Below are 8,434 nucleotides of genomic sequence, written 5' to 3' on the forward strand. Positions count from 1 at the left end.
CTAAAAAAAATAAATATGTCACAATACCAGTGTTTCTAAAGTAATTTTAGTCCCAGCACGCTGTCTGACTGACACCCGGCTGCTTTAAAATGCTCACTCGCATATTTTAGCTTGAGCTCTTTTACTCCTTTTACACCGAAATGCACAATTAATCAAATAAAACTGAGATATGTCCTAGTGTGATTATTAAACCATGGAAGGCTACAGTGTTAGTCTGCATTCGAGATGTGTGCTTTAAATGAATGTGTGAAGCCAACTGCTCAAACACTGGAAACTTCACAGACATTGAGAATCTTTTGCATTGTATGAGAGATGACAAAGCAGAGAGATGAAAAAGTATATAGTTAAAATAACAGCATTTGTGCTTTAACGATCACACTTGGCCATGTAGCGAACTGGTTATCCAAGTGAAGCTTCCTGGCAAAATAAAACACAAAATCATAACATGTATGTTTAAATGTAATTGTTCTATTCTTTATTGTTAAAATAAAAAAAATAAAAAGTAATTGTTCAATTTTCACTTGGTAAAAGTTTTAAGAATTAATTTAAGTAGGCACAATTTTGATAATGAAATTACATGAAACTTTAATAAATGGAATTCTAGAAAAAATTATAATAAAAAATAATTAAAAGGGACAAATGATTTGGGAAAACGGTTAAACAATTTCAGTAGAGCCCTACTTAAAAGCAATGCATAATTGAGAAATAATTGAATGAAACATGCATTTTTTTAATGTATTATTTACATTGAAATAATGTTAAATGTGCTAAATGAGTGTGTTCAATAGCACATTACCATATTAGCATATTTTTGCTTTCGGTATCAAGAAATGTGAAATTTTACTGGTATAAGTTACGATCTCTGAAATGTTGTTATCGTGTCAACACTAGCTGGAAGTAATGATTTGCCATATTCTGTTCATTTTTACACGAAAACACAGCAATTATGTACAAATTATTTTTAAATGCTGGTAACCGGTTATAACCAGTTAATTTCGTTCCTATAGATTTATCATAAAATCAAACGCAAAAAGTCACAGTAAATAACAGTCATTTTAATTGATTACATTAATGAATTAATTACATTTATTATATTATAATTACAAAAATGATATAAAAATCATACTTAACTGAGATTCTAATGAGGTGTTTCACTGTTTGGTATACCTACTGTTCTTTAACATTACAGTGATTGTACCTAACACTTAATATTATTAAAACAAACACAATGGCATATGCCCTATTTTAATACTGCACAAACATTTATGCCTCAAAACAGTACTGATCCAAATAATAAGTTGTAGCCCCCCCAAAGTTAAAGATTTACCTCTGAGCTTACAGATAAACTGAAGTTCTATTTTCTGCTTTGCTGCATTTGTTAAAAGGATGACTCAGTTGTGCTTGTGGTTTGATTGTGCTTGTGGCAAAGTCTCAAATTTGACAGTTGATATAAATGAGCTCCTTATTGGCCTTCCACTTGGGGAATTTTAACACTGTATTGTTCCTTTTGGGAAGGCAAGGACTCCACCTTAGTCATTTTAAAGGCAAGACTCACCTTGTAAATTAAATGTCCATAAGGTATTTTAGAAAGAAAGTATAAAATTGTTATTTATTCATTCAAAATCAAGGACACATTTCTAGATGGCACAGCTTTCCATAAAATCAAAGTTCCACTCTAAACCAAAAGCAACCATCTAAAAATCTGCACATCTTCATCTAAACAAATTAACACCAAAATTACAGTATGAATGTATCATGTGTAATATTCCCTCTAAGCTGTGGAGTGTGAAATCTTGACCCAACAAGAACTTTATGTCGAGTTTTTCTTGAGTGATCTTGAGAAAGCAAGACAGACAAATAACAGTGATCCATTGCCTCTTGAGCTATAACGAAAATATAGCTATGTTATAACTAGTGCTGTGGAAACAATAATTCAATGCGATTAATGATATAAAAATGCATTACAAAAATTAACACAATTAATCATGGCCCAGTTATAAGGAATATTCCTACCAATCAATTCAAGCTTTATGTACCACCTTCGTCCGTGGACGGGTCGTGTTCTCACTGCGAGTGCAATTTTGTGGTCGCGGCTTTCTCCAGGGAAAGCCCCCCAGCGGCTTCCCGCAGCGGTCCTTCTACCTACGGGTTTGAGGCCGCTTTGGTTAGCACTGGGAGCCATTTAGGTAAACCCCCGTGGACCTCCCATTCCCCTGCACGCTCGTTTACCCCAGCGAGTTCGAGTGTGAAGTGGATGAGCTTTCGATTACAGCATCGGAGAATGGTCTGGTTCAGTCTGATGCAATGTGTACACTCACGGCTTGTTGATTGGTCCTGTGTTCTCTTGGGCAGGTGATGTCCACTCTGGTAGTGCTGGAGTGCAACCTTTGGCTCAACCTGGTCGAGTCAAGGGAGGCTGACAAGGTACGATTCCTTGACGCCCTCGTCTCCCAGATTGGCCTATTTGGCGACACAGTAGAGGATTTTGCCCAGCAATCCTTAGCGGTCAAAAAGCAAACAGGGACCATACAAAACATCCTTCCCAGGTGTGACTCAAGCACCCAATCTGCTCATTGCCAGGGGTGTCCCCCTGTGGCAACAACACTGGCTCTGCCACAGTCTGCCCCAGTAGGCCAGCCTTGGCGTGGAGCCACCCGCAGAATGCAGACGCCACCCATCTCATGGCCGATCATCGCCGCTGGTTCCGGCCCCCGTGCGCCCATTGTGGCACAAATCCATCCCCGATGTGATGGCCTCCACTTGTCACGAGGACGGACTTCTTCCTCTCCCATCCCTGTTCAGGGAGAGGTTGTAAGGAGCCAGGTAAGTGCTTTGATGTCCCTGGACTCTGCACGGCCGCAAGTGGCTCCTCAGGCTCCGCCCTGTCGTGAGGCCACAAGTGGCTCCTCAGGCTCCGCCCTGTTGCGAGGCCCCTCCTGCTGGTATGTCCGACACGATTGTTCACTTGGTCCCCCTCGTGCAGAGCTTGGGGGCATGGCTCATGCTCCCCAACCCGTCGCGGTGGCTGATTGGGACTGCCCAACTCGGCTATACGATTCAGTTTGCTAGGCCCCCGGCCAAGTTCAACGGAATCTGGTTCACTGCAGTGAAAGGCGAGAACGCTGCTGCCTTGTACACGGAGATCGCCTCAATCCTACGGAATGACGCGATAGAGCCTGTTCCAATCTTGGACCTATGAGTTCTGAACTGTGCTTTGCATAGACTCCCGTTCAAGATGCTGATGCAAAAAACACATTGTAGTGAGCGGCAGCATCAAGATTGGTTCGCTGCAGTAGACCTGAAGGACGCGTACTTCATGTCTTGGTTTTACCTCGACACAGACCCTTCCTGAGGTACTACTATACCTGATCATTTTGATCTAGTCTTTTACATCTTCAGATGTTAATAATGTATTAGTCAGAATGCTTAGATATTTTGGCCAGATGATACACTCTAATTCTCAGGTTATATTTTAAAACCCTCACATGTACTGATTAGGAAGAAGCATGAGTTGAACTATCCCCCTCACTACCCTCACACTTGTGTCCTAATGACGTGCCGGCACTACACGATAAAAGGTATCTTTTCCATGTTAATCAGAGATTTTTTCCTAACCACCTGCAACACACGACGAGAGACAGGGCATTTTTGAAATGGTTTTATTTCTGTGATGTCGCGCCAGGTGGCACAGTCAATAAATGGGTCTAATTATTCTTATTACAGTAGATTAAAGCCGGCATCTCACTAGCTGGTTCATAACTACTTGATTTTGACAAACGGTGTCACACACCTACTGAATGTTGTCATCAGAATGGCAGTGGGGAAAGATATCGGCTCATTCTAACTTCCTCTCTGCTTCCCTGTCACATGGAGATCGGCAAAATAATAACAGGAGTACCGCATGAACATAAATAATCGTTAAAACTAAACAGACTGAATAAGGATGTGATTCATAAAGTAACTTTTTACTGTGTATATGTGTATTTATCCCCTCGGGGCTTGCCGTAAAAAGTATTACACAGCTTATAAGAGAAAATGAGCTGCGTTCAATAAACAGACTGTTCCATCTGTGATTGCTGTTTTTATTTTATTGTCAATTATCCTCATTTTAGTGTATGAATATCACGGGGTTGCGTCACATCTGGTGTGGACAGACAAATTGCTTGTCGATGGAATCTTATCGCATTGTGTCTGGTTAGGACAAAGTGTCACCCTTGAGAGAAGAGGCAATATTTTCAGTATTTCTGCTATACAGGGAGGTGATCAAGCAGAACTCAATCAAGACAGATACAGGTAGCCTTCGTAAACCTGTGGGGAAATATCCTGGCAGACAGTGGCTTGTTGCCTCTGTGAATTTGGATGGAGTGTCTTCAGTCCCTTCACAGACATTGTCAAAGCAACCCCTCTCTGTCCATGAACAGACCTTCAGTTATTTAGTCAATAATGCACAAATGTTTTTTTTATTGACTGCTAAGAACACCTATAAAAAAGACATTATTTACTCTATATGTTAAAAATGTTAGAGAGCCCTTCTCAATAAGCTTGTACATACTAATTGCTATGCTAAGACAACATTACACCTCGTGCTCTCCAGATGTGTCTAATAATTCTGTAATTAGAACATTAATAAATCATGTGTTTAGATCTCTGCATCCTCAGCTGGGTGCGAATAGGAAATACCAGCCCCTAAAGAGCTTGTGGAATAAATCTGGGACCAGGGTGACATCTAATAGCTCTTATAATTTGTGGCCATACCTGGCTATGGCAGAGAATTTACAATCACTGAATAAATAAGAATCGCATTTAGTTCAATTTTAAACACAGATCAACAGACGATTGCTTGTGCATCTTTCAAGTTTTCTGCAGTTTTTAATCTATTGAGGTCATAAGTAATTGTGGCCCTGCTTAAGTGCAGAGGTAAAAAAATAGTGATCTGCCTAAAAGCACACAAAGTGATGTGGTGGGCTCCAGGGGCCGTTTGCACCAGCTATACGTAAGTTACAACTTAGCCTAGTTGTTGAGTAATTCACGATTTATGCACTATTGAATATTTGAGCGTTGCACCATTAAACTTAGGTAGAACGTAACCCTACGTATAAACAAAATATTTAGGGAAGCCTCTGACCAGGAGTAACAGTTGGAATAAAAAAGTTTAATATTTTATGACATCAATGAGCTCATGTTTTGCGTGTCAGACCACAATCCTTTAAAATATTCAGTATGATGTTGACATTTACGCTTGTTTACATATACGAGAGAAAGAAAAACTTAATTTTTTGTTTCAATTTGGCTGCAATTAACTAGTTGTTATTATTTTGCACTCAAATGTATCCTAAAAAAATGTGCTTCATGTGGTAACTTCTAAATTAACTGGTTTTATTCAAGTCAAAAATATTATTTAGCATCACTGAATTCACATAAATACAATTACACCAATGCTTGAAGACTACACAGGAACCACGGCTTCCTCTAAAATGTCATAAGAAGTGCGGAAACAACATGTTCAGTACATGTACGCACTAGCTGTATATATATTTATGTATATGTTCGTTCAAGTAACGTAATTCACATTTATTTCTCTGCTGCTTGTGTGTAGATTCCATCAATGTATCACTATAGTAATCTTGTAGTAAACATGTTTTTGCGCAGACACCATAGTTTTATTTTAACCATGATGTTACTACAGTAATATGGTGGTAATATAGTATCCATGGTTAATTTTGTGGCTACTTTAAATTTACATCAAAATACCATGATGAAACTATGGTTACTGTAGTAAAAGGTTATTTATTATAAGGTAAGGTTAGCGTTAGGTTTAGGGGTAAGTTTTAATGTAGTGTGTCTGTGGGATTCTAAATAAACACACAGCAGTGATGCCATTACTGTATGTTATTTGCACCAGAGTGCAAATAGCATCTGCCATATATTTATGATTAGTAGGCAGGACTGTTATTTGCTATTTACATGTAAAAGTGAGTAATGCAAAAATATGGAGCGTCAAGGTCAAGGTCAGGAACTTGTTAATAAGCAGTGTTGGTAGGCACAAAGTAAAGCGTTTAGAGTTTAGTGGTTGATGGTATTCATCTTGCCACATTAATGTAGTATTGAGTTGATGTGTGGTCACAAGTGTGTGAATGTGACTCATCCAAACAACATTTATTGTCAGAATATTTTTTTTATATTAGTTTTACCGTTTTGAGTCTTTTGTTTATAACTATAGTTCTACATAATGTGAAGCCAGGCATATCCTTCATCTGTAATGAATAATCTGGTTTGCATCCACCAAGTAAAAATAAAAAATTATTAAATTAGATTAAGTACATTTTAATTTGTAAAATATTTAATTCACTGGATTATCCAAAAAATGTGCATTACCACATGGTTAATTAAAAAAAAAATTCTATTGCATTTCCAGCAAAAATAACTATAACTTCCAAGTACTGTTTCCGCCATATAAAATTATTCACGTAGTGATATACAATTTTGGTCATACTGCCCACCCCTACCCATACACTCCTAATTTGCCTGTTAATTTAGCCATCTGGAGGCTCCTTATGTTTTAGATATGTTTATATTACCTTACAGCACATCTTGTGTCCCTCCTCTCTCAAACAATTAAGAGCCTGCAATATAGCCATACTGTCTGTTTTTACTAAAACTCTCATGTCTTTTAATGAATTTTAATCTACACAGTGCCACTCTCTCTCTCTCTCTCTCTCTCTCTCTCTCTCTCTCTCTCTCTCTCTGTCTCTCTCTCTCTCTCTCTCTCCAGAACAAATCTTTCAGATTTTCAGATAACTTGTGCAGTAAATTGCTTATTGGTGTCAGAAACCTGTACTTGCCGTGTGCAAGGCAACAATGTTACTTAAATTGCTTGGCCAACAAGGATGCCAGCACCCTGACTGCTCGCAGAGGAGACTTTGCCTTAACTCTGCCATTCACTAACCATGTACTTGATTAAATTGATCCATTTCAGACCACCACAAACACACAGAAAAATGTTTAGTTGCTTGACGATATCCACGTGGATATGGCCACATGTATTCATTGTGGTATGTGTCAGCAATAAGGTTGGCCGATAAAGCCGGAAATATTGATGATATTCGATTTTATTTATTCATATTTATGTATTTGCTCTGAAATGGCTTTAGAAGCTTAGTTTTCAACACGTGCTATGCAACCCCCCCATCCCCTCCCCCATCAACTATATTTTATGTGAATATGCATTATATTGCCCAGCTCTAGTCAACACACACATTCTTACTTTTAACTTTGGTCTCAACCATTTGCAAAGGGCTACTGTCACCAATGCTGTTTTTATTTGTTTTGTGAAATCTGCACAGAATATTTAAGTGGTGTACCCTCATGCTTCAGTGGGGCAACACAAGAGAGAGGGAGGGTGAGAATGAGAGTGAGAGAGAGCAAAAAAGAGAGGCAAAGGAGGAGAGAGGTGATGGGAGAGAGTAAGGGAAGCCTGAAAGGACAGAGAAATTGAGTGAGAGGCGAAAAATACAGCTTAGAGCCGCGGCTGCGGTGGAATTGCATACTTGGACTGTGGTTTGTGCCTGTGTGGCCAAGAAAGAAGATAGAGCAGAGGTAAAACACTGCACCACCAGTGGAGTTTTCTACTTTGCTGCACTGAACTCAAAACCATCTGTCGGTTGTGTAGATCCACAATGTCAGTCTTTATTGCCACTCAGTTGAAGATTGACAACAGTGCTTCATTTGGAAAGGTAAGGCCTTGACTGGTGCATTTATTTGAACACTTATACACTAAATCTCCATAAACCTCCTAATGAAAGTAATAATGAAAGGTTGATATATTTTATAGTACAAGTTAAAATGATAATTCATTTCATTCATTCCATCATTTACTCACCCTTATTTTGTTCAAACTCATGGATTTCTTTCTTCCAAAGAAGCCAAAAGGTTATGTTAAGCAGAATGTTAGGGTGAAAGCCTTAGTCACATCAGGTTAGGATGATTCTAAAGACCCTGGGCAGACAGGGGGCCCATCAAAAGAGTCTTTTCCAGTATGATTTTGTGATAAATAGCCACTTCACACTGGTTTGAAGACTGCTCTTGTGTGTGTGGAATCCCCCTCAAGACGTTCAGTGGTTATCCCAAAAGCACCTTTTAAGCAAATGTGCTTCGTCTCTGTACAGCAAGCAGCGCAATCCTCAATCTGTGTGCATCATAAACCAGGCTTGACTGGATTGTGTGGAGCGTTAAACAGTGAGAACCTGAATTAAACCAAGAATTTCAGTTCAGACAGACCCAATATTTTAACAGCGTTGACGAGGAAAAGTCGAGAAAACCTAATGTGTGCTATTACTGTAGTAACACCAACTGTAGAAACAGGTATGATTTGACAGAAATATAGATTCATATTAAAACTATAAAAGGGGAAGGAGAAGTCTACTTAGTTTTATTA

This window comes from Xyrauchen texanus, chromosome 6 (genome assembly GCF_025860055.1).
Source record: "Xyrauchen texanus isolate HMW12.3.18 chromosome 6, RBS_HiC_50CHRs, whole genome shotgun sequence".
NCBI lineage: Eukaryota > Metazoa > Chordata > Actinopteri > Cypriniformes > Catostomidae > Xyrauchen > Xyrauchen texanus.